The 14,909-nt window shown below is 45.6% G+C and overlaps 1 protein-coding gene across 1 annotated transcript in view; it reads right to left on the bottom strand.

The window, feature by feature from the left end:
* The window catches only part of LOC139260600 (cadherin-7-like), a 167,952-nt gene that overhangs the window by 43,278 nt on the left and 109,765 nt on the right, over nucleotides 1-14,909 (bottom strand). The window lies entirely within an intron of this gene.

Genomic DNA, 14,909 nt, shown 5'->3' with positions numbered 1-14,909 from the left:
GTGGTCACATTAATCCCGGGTTAATACCCTGCCACCGCGGTGCACAGCAGTCAATTGAAGCCTCGCTCAGCTCTCTTTCTCAGACCAAGGCTGCAATTACCCCTAATTGCTTTAAATGACTCAAAACTCAGTTTAAATGAGTTCAAATTCAATCAATTATTCTGCCCTAGGTAAAGACCTGTGACCAGCAGTCAACTGAATCCACCGATTGGCCTGGATCTTTCGCAGCAACAATTACGCAAACACATTTTCAGTGTAAAATTAGTTTCATTCAGTAATCCAGAGGCCCCTTTGGCCTTGTTCCGGGCAATAATCGAGTAAGCTCGATAACATTGCTCATGGGAGATTGTACGCCTGTGCGGGTGCAAAGGGGTTTGCGCAGAGACATGTGGGTAACTTCACCGCGGTAAAACCGCTTTGGGGCCCAGCGCATTCCGGGTGCATTTTCCCGATAGCGCCTCCCCCCCACACCACCAGCAGAATCATTGCCTCCTCCCCAATTCAAGAATAGGAGTTCCTTTTCTACCAGACATGTCAGCTACCAGCTGCTGTAGTGCTCAGCAGAAGGGCAGATCCTACTCCGATGTAGGAATGGTCCACTTTACCTCGTTTCCAGTCTACTACATACATAGGAGTGGCATGTCCCGTGGCTGCAGTGTGAACCATCTACAAGAGGCACTGCAGCAACTCGCCAAGGCTTCTTCGGCAGCACCTCCCAAAACCACGACCTCCACCACCTAGAAGGACAAGGGCAGCAGGCGCATGGGAACACCATGACCTGCAAGTTCCCCTCCGCGTTACACACCATCCTGACTTGAAAGTATATCGGCCGTTCCTTCAACATCGCTGGTCAAAATCCTGGAACTTCCTCCCTAACAGCACTGTGAGAACACATTCACCCAATGGACTGCAACGGTTCAAGATGGCGGCTCACCACCATCTTCTCAAGGGCTATTTGGGATGGGCAATAAATGCTGGCCTTGCCAGCGACGCCCACATCCCATGAACGAATAAAAAAAACACTCTGGTTGCCCACCCATATTCTGATTTATTGGAGGGGTTCATTTTAACCTAACATGCCAGGCAGGAAACCCAGAGGATCAGATGAAACGCCAGTTTTACACATTGTCCGATATTACCCCTCGTCGATGTCAAAAACCTGCGCTGCACCCGATCCTGTGGGATTCCCGAGGGGATGGTTGAGTCAAAATTGCCTCCCTCCCCTCCATTAGTTTTCAGATAATGTTTCAGAAACTTTAAAGCCGAGAAAATGGCCTCCGTAGCACCTCCAATCGTCGCCTCCAGGGGGCGATAACGGGGCGCTGAGCACTGACCGACCGGATGAGAGAAACGATCCCTGCCAATTTCACCGGGAGGTTTGGGGGCGGCGCTAGGGCGTTGCACCCCGATCTCTTTCATCCGGAGATCACGACGTCATCGCCCCAGTAGCGCCCCGGACCCCAACTTGGGTTCCGCCCCCTACAGCAACACCGGGCGAAAACACTGGCAGGTGCAGGAGGTGTTGTTCCGGAGGCCGGGCACTTCAGGAGATGCAGGTTAAAGGGGAGGTTGCCGAGGTAAGTGAAAAAATTCAAAAATCAATCAGCCCGGCACTCTGCTGCAGTGCATGGGGTTGATTGGGCCGCATCGTGGCTGCCGCCGGGGACCAGGTAAGCGTTTCCCTTGCAGAGCCTGCAGCGATGGCCTTTCCCTTTAAGGGAGGGAAGGAGCCTTCCAACGCGGCAACACTGCATGGCCCATTGGGCAACACTGCACAAGTACCGCCCCACCCGCTGCCTATTGCGCTCCAGGAAGGAAGTGGAACACTTGATTTAGCACTCCACATCCTTCCTGCAGTGCAAACCCCAAATGTTTTAAAAGCTGCAAATGATTAGCGCCCGGCTCTAATTTATTTCAACTTTTTAAAGCTCCCGAATATCGCCCCCTTAAATTTTGTAAAAAATAAGTTGAGGAGCAAGTTAAGAGAGAGGGGATGACAGATCCCATGGGCAGAAATGGACACTTTAATACGTTCATCACCACCCAGGCCAGGAATAAAAAGGGACTTGTGATACGGATATCTCCTCCCGACACAAGAGCCAGACGAAATCCATCGAGTCCAATAAACCAGAAGATGACGACTCTGTAAGGGTAAAAGATGACTATGCTCAGCCCGCCGCTCGGAGCTGCTGACAGTAGCTAGGTGGCATTAGCGTCCTCAACCAGGCCAACCTCCCCAGCATTGAAGCACTGACCACACTTGATCAGCTCCGTTGGGCGGGCCACATTGTCCGCATGCCTGTGACAGGGGCTGTGGTTCTCGTATTGGACTGTTCAGCCACCTAAGGACTCATTTTTAAGAGTGAAAGCAAGTCTTCCTCGATTCCGAGGGACTGCCTATGATGATGATGGCATTACTGCCAATTATAACGCCAGTCGCTCGGCGAGCAGTGGCAATAAACCAGCAGCACTGCCAGTCTCAGGACCAAATCTCACGGCAACGCTGGAGCGCGGAGGGAGCGGCACGGCCAGACAAGCAAAGGTCGGGGGTCAACCATCAAAGATCGCGGCCAAAGGAAATTTGAGTTTATCACAAAACGTGGTCGATAATGCTCGCTCTCTCGGTACCAATTAAAGCCCCCAGTCCTGTACTGTGCTGGGAGACAGGTCTAGGGAGAGGCATCACTGAAGTGGCTCTACAGATAACCCCCCCCAAAAAATATATAGATATCATTTTGTAAAACGCTTGACAAATCGGCAGCCTAAATGATAGTTGCTTATGGGCAAAAGAAAAAGTTCACTACAAAGGGTGAAATTTGGTAAATCGGAGAGTTTGTTATTTAGGTTTAGTGTTGCAATGACATCAGAAACAGTAAATCTGACTTTTCACATTGCCTGAGGGAAAACAATAGGCTGTGCAACAAGCTTGCAAAACATGAATATAAACAGCTTTTCTTTGTGCATTACATGGTAATTTGGCTCTGTGTCTGGGCACAGATTAAGCAAGGAGAGAAAATGACAAAGTGTTTCAAAGTTAAAAGCGCTGCCGTTTACATAAAGGAACAAACATAAGCATATCTGAATCTCCGAACTGGAACAATTTCTCTTTCTGGGAACAAATTTAAATGCAGTGGTTTGGAGCTTGTCGACTTGACATTCAGTTCTGTGTAGTCCAGCGCTGTTTACTTTTACCCTGCTGTCAACTTAGTGCATCCAGTTTAGAATGTTTCCTCTTGGTCACCTCCTGTATTAAGGTGGTCAGAAGCTGAAGAACTTAAGACCATAAGAATTCGGAGCACGAGAACGCCATAGGGCCCCTCAAGCCTGCTCCGCCGTTCAATAAGATCATGGCTGATCATTGACCTTGTAATGTCTGTAAGCTTGTAATGTTTGTAGCGCCACACTGTGGATGTGAACATATTGTGTACTGCAACTGCAGAGTTGATAATAAACAGATTCCGGAGGCTTCTGAGAGAGCTGCCTGCCATGTTAGGAGCTGTGTGTGCTGTGCTCTGTGAATATATCACATTTGGCGGCGAGATGGGATTTTTCGGATGAATTAAAGCTTAAATTTTGTTGGGGAAGGATTGAGCCAGCTGACAGAGAGACTTTGGAAGTTTCTGTCTTTGGAAAAAAGCTACAAAATCCGAGGTAAAATACAGCACATGGTGTGAACAGCTAGAGATTAAAATTGCAGGTGTAATCGGACATTTGGGGGAATACAGATATGACCGGGAATGATTTAAAGCATATGTGGATCGACTAGAAATGTATTTCACTGCAAATAACATAATTGAAGTTCCGGACAATGCAGTCCAGAACCGGGCTGTGTTGGAATGTAAGAAAGCGATCTTCTTATCGGAGGCGGGTCCGGCATTGTACGAAACCCTTGTAAATCTGCTTGTGCCTGACGAGCCAAAGGACACAATGCTTAAAGAGATTTTAACGAAGTTGGAGCAGCACTATAACCCCAAACCGTTAGAAATTGCTGAAAGCTATCGTTTCAGGATTCGGAATCAAAAGGCTGATGAAAATATCAGTGATTACATCGTAGCATTAAAAAAGCGATTGATGCACTGTAATTTTGGAAACTTTCAAAACCGAGCATTACGGGATAATTTTGTTGGTGGGGTGAAAAATGATGCGATCAGAAGGAAGTTATTGACGACGGATGACTTGACTTTTGAGATTGCTTGTCAGACAGTGAGGTCAATGGGCATGGCCGAACAATATTCCCGAGAATTAAATAATAATTACTGTCATCAGTCAACCGAGGTAAATCACCTGCAGGTTCAAAGTAAAAGACGGTGGGGGCCGAAAGTCTCAGAAACTGGAAATTCTAACAGAGCGTCGAAATCGTGCTATAGGTGCCTGGAAGAACACATTGCTCAAAGCTTTCCATACGTGAAGGCAGAGTATTTTTTCCGCAGAAAGACTGGGCATCTTGCGAAGGCATGCCGACTGAAGGGTAAACCAGTTTTTAAAGCTATGAGTCCAGCGTTCAAAGCTATGAGTAGAAATCCCAAGAGATTACATAGCATGGAAGAAGAACAACAGGACGAGGCGATGTTAGAGTTACACGTCATCAGGAACACGAGGTTAACTGACAGCGATTCGGAAAGCATCAAAATCCACATAGATGTTGCGAGGCTACTCGGGAGAGAAAATTCCTCTGGTAGGTCATATTGCCATACCAGTGAAATATAAAGATACACATCCATTCTTCATTCGTAGGAATGAATTATCAGTCGATAAAGATTGCATCATGTGGGGTGCAAGAGTGGTTATACCAAATAAATTCAGGTCCAAATTATTAGGAGACCTCCATGACCAGCACCTGGGAATGTGCTTGACCAAGAGTTTTGCACGTTGTTATTTATGGTGGCCAGGTCTTGATAAAGATAGAGTACATCATGAGTCAGTGTACGACATGTCAATTGGTAAGCAAGCAACCATCACCAGTACCTTTCAGCCATGGAAATGGCCTCCCAGGGTGTGGTAAAGGCTACATATTGATTTTGCTGAGTTAGAAGGACAACAATTGTTCATTGTGATTGATAGCCATTCAAAGTGGATTGAGGTGTTTCCAATGTAGAAAATAACAAATAAAACATTGGACATTTTGCGAAAATTATTTTCTTCATTTGACCTCCCTGAAGAAATTGTTTCGGATAATGGACCACAATTTTGTTCAGAAAAATTTGCACAATTCACGAGCAAAAATGGTGTGAAACATAGCAAGATTCCACCTTACCATCCTGCTTCGAATGGTGCAGCAGAGCGCACTGTACAAATTGTAAAATGTGCCCTCATAAAACAAATGTTAGATCCAAATCCAAGGAAACGACAGTTGTCATTGGATCACAAATTGGCTAATTTTTTGATTACATATCGAAATACTCCTCATACAACTACTAGTAGAACTCCAGCAGATTTGTTTCTCAAACGACAGCCACGAACCAGATTCTCGTTGTTAAAACCAAATTTGGCACAGTCCATATAGCATAGAAGAGACACAATTAAGACAGAAAGAGAATCATGATAGAGGTAGCGTAAAAGAGAGAAGTGTGAAATTAAACCAGAAGGTGAGAGTGAAGAACCATCACCATAAATGGTTAAAGTGGTTATCAGGAAGAGTGGTGAAGATATGTGGTCCTCGCACATATTTGGTCAAGATGTTTGATAATGGACAGGTTAGATTTGTTCATATTGATCAAATTTTACCTACAGACATGGAAGGAGTTGAAGGTGGGAATGATTCAATTATTTCTGACTCATCAGATAGTTTTGATACACCAGTAGCAAATCCTAAATCCAATGTACTGGAAACAAATCCAGGAGAGAATCAGAATGAAAGTCTGAGTCCGAGTCAGGGAAACAAAGAGCCTGAAATTAGAGTGAGTTCAAATGAAAATCAAGGAAATTCTGTGGAGGAGAATGTTCCTCAGGATGAGCCTCGAATGAGTTTAGATTCGACACCATGTTTGGAAGGTTGTGCTCGAGAGTGAAGGTATTCTCTTCGAAACAGAAAACAAGTGGTAAAGTTAAATTTGTAAATATGAAAAAAATAAGTTTATATCCTGTGTTACGTATAAACATGAAAATTATGTATGATGTTTGTTATAATAACTTCTTCATTAAGGAGGGAGGAGTGTAATGTCTGTAAGCTTGTAATGTTTGTAGCTCCACACTGTGGATGTGGACGTATTGTGTACTGCAACTGCAGTGTTGATAATAAACAGAACCAGGCAGATTCCGAAGGCTTCCGAGAGAGCTGCCTGCCATGTTAGGAGCTGTGTGAGTTGTGTTCTGTGAATATATCACAGACCTCAACTCCACTTTCCCGAAAATACCCATATCCCTTGATTCCCCATCTCTCAAAAATCTATCGATCTCAGCCTTGAATATATCCACAGTCCTCTGGGACAGAGAATTCCAAAGATTCACAACCCTCTGAGTGAAGAAATTGCTTCTCATCTCAGTCTTAAATGGCCTATCCCTGATCCTGAGACTGTGGTCCCTAGTTCTAGACTCTCCAACCAGGGGAAACAACCTCTCAACATCTACCCTGTCAATCCCCCTCAGAATCTTGTATGTTTCAACCTCTCATTCTTCTAAACTCCACAGAGTACAGGCCCATTCTGTACAATCTCTCATCATAAGACCGCCCTTTCATCCCAGGAATCAATCTAATGAACCTTTGTTGTACCACCTCCAAGGCAAATACACCCTTCCTTAGAAAAGGAGACCAAAACAGTACACAGTTCTCCAGGTGTGGTCTCACCAAAGCCCTGTACAATTATAGCGAAACTTCCTTACTCTTATACTCCAACCCCCTTGCAATAAAGGATAACAAGCCATTTGACTTCCTTATTACTTGTTGTACCTGCATGCTGGCTTTCTGTGTTTCTTGCACAAGGGCACCCAAATCTCTCTGAACACCAACATTTAAAAGTTTCTCACTATTTAAAAAATATTCTGTTTTTCTGTTTTTCCTACCAAATGTGAATAACCTCACACTTCCCTACCTTAAAATCCATCTGCCACCTTACTGCCCACTCACTTTTTCTATCTATATCCCTTTGCAGATGCTTTGTGTTCTCCTCACAGCTTACTGTCCCACCTTCTTCTCCTTCTTAGGCAGTCCCTTGGAGTCGAGGATGACTTGCTTCCACAGTAATATGAGTTCTCAGGTGACTGATGAGTCCAATGCGGGATCTACATTCTCTGTCACAGATGGGGTAGACGGTGGTTACGGCGTTCCGGTCTGTCGCTGTTGGGGTTGTCCATGAGGATCCTGACAGTCCAGGTCCTGAACTTCATTTCAAAGGGTGGAAGATGCCTGTGCGTGCATTCTTTTATCGTGGGATGGCCATTGCACATCAGCTAACACACGGGCTTGACAGAGCGAGGTCTTGGTCCAATGGCAAGGGGATCTAAGATGATTGGAGACCAGGCTCTGCTGCTTAGGCCAAGTACACACACACAAACTGTCCCACCTAGTGTTGTATCATCAGCAAACTTGGATACATTACATTCGGTCCTTTCATCGAGGTCATCAATATAGATTGTAAATAGCTGAGGCTCCAGCACTTATCCTTGTGGAATGCCACTCATTAAAGTGGATGGGAATTCCACACTGCTGGAACCTTAGCAACCACCTCAATTTCCAATTGGTCGGCTGTAATGTTATGGCAACATCCCATGCTCCATCATTTTCACAAAGTAAAATTACGTGGAATATACAGCACAGAAACAGACCATTCGGCCCAACTGGTCCACACCGGTGTTTATGCGTCACATGAGCCTCCTCCCGACACTCTTCATCTCACCCTATCTGCGTATCCTTTTATTCCATTCTCCCCTCGTGCATTTATCTAGCTTCCCTCAAGTGCATCTACGCTTTTCGCCGCAGTAGCGAGCTCCACATTTGAACCACTCACTGGGTCGTCCTGGGTCTAAAGAAACAAAAGGTATCAAAGACCCTGGGTGGAGAGAGTGGGAGCCCAGTATTAGCCTCCGCTCCCTCCATTTGGGCCCAAACTGTCACCTGCTGAAGGCCTTAGTCTCAGCCAAACCGTTTGGTAAAGTTTTTTCCGTCTCTTTAAGTTGGCCTTTTAAAAAAATTCATTCATGGGATGTGGGCATCGTCGCTGGCATGGCCGGCATTTATAGCCCGTATCTAATTGCCGTGGAGAAGGTGGTTGTGAGCCGCCTTCTTGAACCGCTGCAGTCCGTGAGGATTATAGTTTTCATAGCAGTTATTGAGTTGCCTGCTCGGCCGTTTCAGAGGGCAGTTAAGAGTCAAACACATTGCTGTGGGTCTGGAGTCACATGTAGGCCAGACCGGGTAAGGGCGGAAGATTTCCCTCCCTGAAGGACATTAGTGAACCAGATGGGTTTTTACGACAATCCAGTAGCTTCATGGTCACCATCAATGATACTAGCTTTTTTAAAATTCCAGATTTATTAAATTAACTGAATTTAAATTCCCCAGCTGCCGTGGGGCGATCTGAACTCATGTCTCCGAATCATTAGTTTAGGTCTCTGGATTACTCGTCCAGTAACATAACCACTATGCTACGTGTAATCTATTTGCTTCATGGGGTCTTTCCTTAAAAATTCATAGCAACACATTGTTATTAAGAACTAGTTGGTTTATTAACAAAGATTTAATGGGATTGAAGGCCGATAAATCCCCAGGGCCTGATGGACTGCATCCCAGAGTACTTAAGGAGGTGGCCTTGGAAATAGCGGACAGTCATTTTCCAACATTCCATAGACTCTGGATCAGTTCCTATGGAGTGCAGGGTAGTCAATGTAACACCACTTTTTAAAAAAGGAGGGAGAGAGAAAACAGGGAATTATAGACCGGTCAGCCTGACATCGGTAGTGGGTAAAATGATGAATCAATTATTAAGGATGTCATAGCAGCGCATTTGGAAAGAGCTGACATGATAGGTCCAAGTCAGCATGGATTTGTGAAAGGGAAATCATGCTTGACAAATCTTCTGGAATTTTTTGAGGATGCTTCCTGTGGAGTGGACAAGGGAGAACCAGTTGATGTGGTGTATTTGGACTTTCAGAAGGCTTTCGACAAGGTCCCACACAAGAGATTAATGTGCAAAGTTAAAGCACATGGGATTGGGGGTAGTGTGCTGACGTGGATTGAGAACTGGTTGGCAGACAGGAAGCAAAGAGTAGGAGTAAATGGGTACTTTTCAGAATGGCAGGCAGTGACTAGTGGGGTACCGCAAGATTCTGTGCTGGGGCCTCAGCTGTTTACATTGTACATTAATGATTTAGACGAGGGGATTAAATGTAGTATCTCCAAATTTGCGGATGACACTAAGTTGGGTGGCAGTGTGAGCTGCGAGGACGATGCTATGAGGCTGCAGAGTGACTTGGATAGGTTAAGTGAGTGGGCAAATGCATGGCAGATGAAGTATAATGTGGATAAATGTGAGGTTATCCACTTTGGTGGTAAAAACAGAGAGACAGACTATTATCTGAATGGTGACAGATTAGGAAAAGGGGAGGTGCAACGAGACCTGGGTGTCATGGAACATCAGTCATTGAAGGTTGGCATGCAAGGACAGCAGGCGGTTAAGAAAGCAAATGGCATGTTGGCCTTCATAGCGAGGGGATTTGAGTACAGGGGCAAGGAGGTATTACTACAGTTGTACATGGCCTTGGTTAGGCCACACCTGGAGTATTGTGTACAGTTTTGGTCTATTAACTTGAGGAAGGACATGCTTGCTATTGAGGGAGTGTAGCGAAGGTTCACCAGACTGATTCTTGGGATGGTGGGACTGACATATCAAGAAAGGTGAATCAACTGGGCTTGTATTTACTGGAGTTCAGAAGAATGAGAGGGGATCTCATAGAAACGTTTAAAATTCTGACGGGTTTAGACAGGTTAGATGCAGGAAGACTGTTCCCAATGTTGGGGAAGTCCAGAACCAGGGGTCACAGTCTAAGGATAAGGGGTAAGCCATTTAGGACCGAGATGAGGAGAAACTTCTTCACCCAGAGAGTGGTGAACCTGTGGAATTCTCTACCACAGAAAGTAGTTGAGGCCAATTCACTAAATATATTCAAAAAGGAGTTAGATGTAGTCCTTACTACTAGGAGGATCAAGGGGTATGGCGAGAAAGCAGGAATGGGGTACTGAAGTTTCATGTTCAGCCATGAACTCATTGAATGGCGGTGCAGGATCGAAGGGCCGAATGGCCTACTCCTGCACCTATTTTCTATGTTTCTATGTTAACAATCACACTACACATTACCGGTTCATCCAGTAGGCTCACAACTGCATACCTCATCATGGATGACCTAGACCCAACTGACTGGGGTTTTATTGAGTCTTGTGAACATCATGTGACTGGCTAAACCGCTCTCAATGCAAAACTTGTGAGCATACTCACAGGTGCATACATCATCATCATCATCATACGCAGTCCCTCAAAATTGAGGAAGACTTGCTTCCACTCTGAAAGTGAGCTCTTAGGTGACTGAACAGTCCAATACGGGAATTATAGTCTCTGTCACAGGTGGGACAGATAGTCGTTGAGGGAAAGGGTGGGTGGGACTGGTTTGCCACACGCTCCTTCCGCTGCCTGCACTTGGTTTCTGCATGCTCTCGGCAATGAAACTCAAGGTGGTCAGTGCCCTCCCAAATGCACTTCCTCCACTGAGGCCAACTTTGGCCAGGGATTCCCAGGTGCTCCGGAACTAGTGCGCCACAGTCATCAGTGCGTATGCCCCAACACTCAACGCAACAGATGAGACTAAAGAGGGTTTTTACTCCAGCCTCGAAAAATCCCTGTCCTGCGTCCCTACGGACGATAAACTGGTCCTCCTCGGCGACTTAAATGCCAGGGTCCGCAAGGACACAGCCCTCTGAGGAGGCGTGATCGGCAGAGAGGGGGGGTAGGGAAAGCCAATTCCAGCGGTATCCTGCTCCTGACAAAATGTCTAGAGCACGACCTTGTCATCACTAACACCTTGCTGCGCCAGAGGGACAAATACAAGGCATCGTGGCAACACCCTCGCTCCAAACACTGGCACCTGATCGACTATGTCATCGTCCGAGCCAGGGATCGCAAGGATGTGCGCATCACCCGCACCATGACAGGAGCTGACGACTGCTGGATGGACCACCGCCTAATCCGATCCATCATCAACATCAACAGGTACATTCATTACACTACCGTACCCTATAAGAACATAAGAACATAAGAAATATGAACAGGAGAAGGCCATATGACCCCTCTAGCCTGCTCCGCCATTCAATAAGATCATGGCTGATCTGATCATGGACTCAGCTCCACTTCCCCGCCCGCTCCCCATAACGCCTTAATCCCATTATCATTTAAGAAACTGTCTATTTCTGTCTTAAATTTGTTCAATGTCCCAGCTTCCACAGCTCTCTGAGGCAGAGAATTTCACAGATTTACAACCACCTGAGAGAAGAAATTCCTCCTCATCTCTATTTTAAATGGGCGGCCCCTTATTCTAAGATCATGCCCTCTAGTTCTAGTCTCCCCCATCAGTGGAAACATCCTCTCTGCATCCACCTTGTCAAGCCCCCTCATAATTTTATACGTTTTGATAAGACCACCTCTCATTTTTCTGAATTCCAATGAGTAGAGGCCCAACCTATAAGTCAACCCTCTCATCCCCGGAATCAACCTAGTGAACCTTCTCTGAACTGCCTCCATAGCAAGTATATCCTTTCGTAAATATGGAAATCAAAACTGCACGCAGTATTCCAGGTGTGGCCTCACCAATACCCTGTACAGTTGTAGCAAGACTTCCCTGCTTTTATACTCCATCCCCTTTGCAGTAAAGGCCAAGATACCATTGGCCTTCCTGATCACTTGCTGTACCTGCATACTTTCCATTTGTGTTTCATGCATAAGTACCTCTGTACTGCGGCACTTTGCAATCTTTCTCCATTTAAATAATAACTTGCTGTTCAATTTTTTCTGCCAAATTGCATGACCTCACTCTTTCCGGCATTATACTGCATCTGCCAAATTTTTGCCCACTCACTTAGCCTGTCAATGTCTTTTTGCAGATTTTTGTGTCCTCCTCACACATTGCTTTTCCTCCCATCTTTGTATCATCAGCAAACTTGGCTACATTAAACTCAGCCCATTCTTCCAAGTCGTTAATATAGATTGTAAATAGTTGGGGTCCCAGCACTGATCCCTGTGGCACCCCACTAGTTACTGGTTGCCAACCAGAGAATGAACCATTTATCCTAACTCTCTGTTTTCTGTTAGTTAGCCAATTCTCTATCCATGCTAATACATTACCCCCAACCCCGTGAACATTTATCTTGTGCAGTAACCTTTTACGTGGCACCTTGTCAAAGGCCTTCTGGAAGTCCAAATACACCACATCCACTGGTTCCCCTTTATCCACCCTGTCCGTTGCATCCTCAAAGAACTCCAGCAAATTTGTCAAACATGACTTCCGCTTCATAAATCCATGCTGATTCTGCCTGGCCGAATTTTGCTTTTCCAAATGTCCTGCTACTGCTTCTTTAATAATGGACTCCAACATTTTCCCAACCACAGATGTTAGGCTAACTTGTCTATAGTTTTCTGCTCTTTGTCTGTCTCCTTTTTTAAATAGGGGCGTTACATTTGCAGTTTTCCAATCTGCTGGGACCTCCCCAGAATATAGGAAATTTTTAGTAAATTATAACCACAATCCCTGCCGCTACTTCTCTTAAGACCCGAGGATGCAAGCCATCAGGTCCAGGGGCCTTTAGTCCCATTATCTTACTGAGACTACTTCCTTCGTGATTGTGATTGTGTTAAGTTCCTCCCTAGTGCCAATGCTGAACAACTGGTGGGAATCCCACCTGGATCCTGCCATGTATATATAATGACCACCAGGAAAATGGGCTGGGCTCATGGTGCCGTGCAGAATTCCTGCATTGCCAACATTTCAGGACAGGAAAATAAAAATGGCACCCGACTTGGTTCCTATCTCGTTCCTGTCACTCTTTGGACTCTAACATTGTTTGAGTACTCTATATCCATCAAATGGATGGAACCTGCTTCAACAACAATACCAATCACAATAACACCAAACCTTTCATTAAGTGTGTGTGCAGAAGCTATACTTAATAGAATCATCAGTTTCTTTTCTCAATTGATTTATTGACAACATTTTGTATTTTATATTGCATTATTCGTCTCAAAACATAAACTTGTCTTTACAGTTCATTACAGCAAGTACAGCAAGCCATTTGCATTAATGAACTGGCAAATTGTCAGTGAGTTCAATTTCCACCTCAGCACAAAATCTAGGCTGACACTCCCAATGTAATAGGGGGGAAAATGCTGCATTGTTGGAGGTGCCGTCTTTCAGATGAGGCATTAAACCGAGGCCCCGTCTGCCCTTTCAGGTGGACATAAAAGATCCCACGGTATAATTTCATAGAAGAGCAGGGGAGTTATTCCTGGTGTCCTGGACAATATTTATCCCTCAACCTACATCACGAAAATAGATGACCTGGTCATTTAATTCACCAGGCTATTGACCAACATGCACTATAAACCCACTAACTCCCACAGCTACATTGACGATACTTCCTCCAACCCCGCATCTTGTAAGGACTCTATTCCATTCTCCCAGTTTATCTGTCTCTGTTGCATCTGTTCTGCCACCTTCCATACTAATGCTTCCGATATGTCTTCCTTTTTCCTCAACCCAGGATTCCCCTCTGCCGTCCCTCTCCTCTACCATGGTTGACAGGGCCCGTGACCACATCCATTCCATTTCCCGCACTTCTACACTCACCCTTTGACCCCCCTCCCTCCACTCCGTCCCAGAACCATGTTAGGGTTCCCCGTGTCCTCACCTTTCTCCAGCCACCACATTCAATGGATCATCCTCCACCAATTCACATCCAGTGTGATCCCACCACCAAACACCCTCCCCTCCCCTCCCCTTTCAGCATTCCGAAGCGACTGTTCCCTCTGTGACCACTCTGGTCCATTCCTCAATCGCCCTCAACACTCCCTCCCCCTCCCACGGCACCTTTCTGTGAAAGCGCAGGAGATCCAACACCTGCCCTTTTACCTCCTCCCTTCCCACTGTCCAGGGCCCCAAACACTATGTCCAGGTGAAACAGCAATTTACTTGTACTTCTTTCAATTTAGTAAACTGTATTCGCTGCTCACGATGTGGTCTCCTCTAAACTGGGGAGACCAAACGTAGATTGGGTGATCGCTTTGCGGAACACCGCCGTTCAGTCCGTAAGCGTGATCCTGAGCTTCTGGTCGCCTGTCACTTTAATCCTTAACATAGAAACATAGAAAATAGGAGTAGGCCATTCGGCCCTTCAATCCTGCACTGCCATTCAATGAGTTCATGGCTGAACATACAACTTCAGTACCACATTCTTGCTTTCTCGCCATATCCCTTGATCCCCCTAGTAGTAAGGACTACACCTAACTTCTTTTTGAATATATTTAGTGAATTGGCCTTAACAACTTTCTGTGGTAGAGAATTCCACAGGTTCACCACTCTCTGGGTGAAGAAGTTTCTCCTCATCTCGGTCCTAAATGGCTTACCCCTTATCCTTAGACCCTTATCCACTCCCACTCTGACCCCTCTGTCCTCGGCCTCCAACACTCTTCCAATGAAGCTCAATGTAAGCTCGAGGGAACAGCACTTCATCTTTCATTTAGGCACTTTACAGCCTTCCGGACTCAACATCGAGTACAACAGTTTCAGATGATAACTGCTGTCCCTATTTTTTCGAATGGCAGCTGTTGATAATTCTGCCATTCCCATTAACACCTCCTCTAGACCATCTTTTGTTCCTTTACTTGTCCCATTACCATCTCCTTTTGCCTCGCAGCATCAGCCCTTTTGTCTCTCGA

This window comes from Pristiophorus japonicus, chromosome 1 (assembly GCF_044704955.1).
Source record: "Pristiophorus japonicus isolate sPriJap1 chromosome 1, sPriJap1.hap1, whole genome shotgun sequence".
Lineage (NCBI taxonomy): Eukaryota > Metazoa > Chordata > Chondrichthyes > Pristiophoridae > Pristiophorus > Pristiophorus japonicus.
This window is presented reverse-complemented; position numbering and strand designations above follow the sequence as displayed.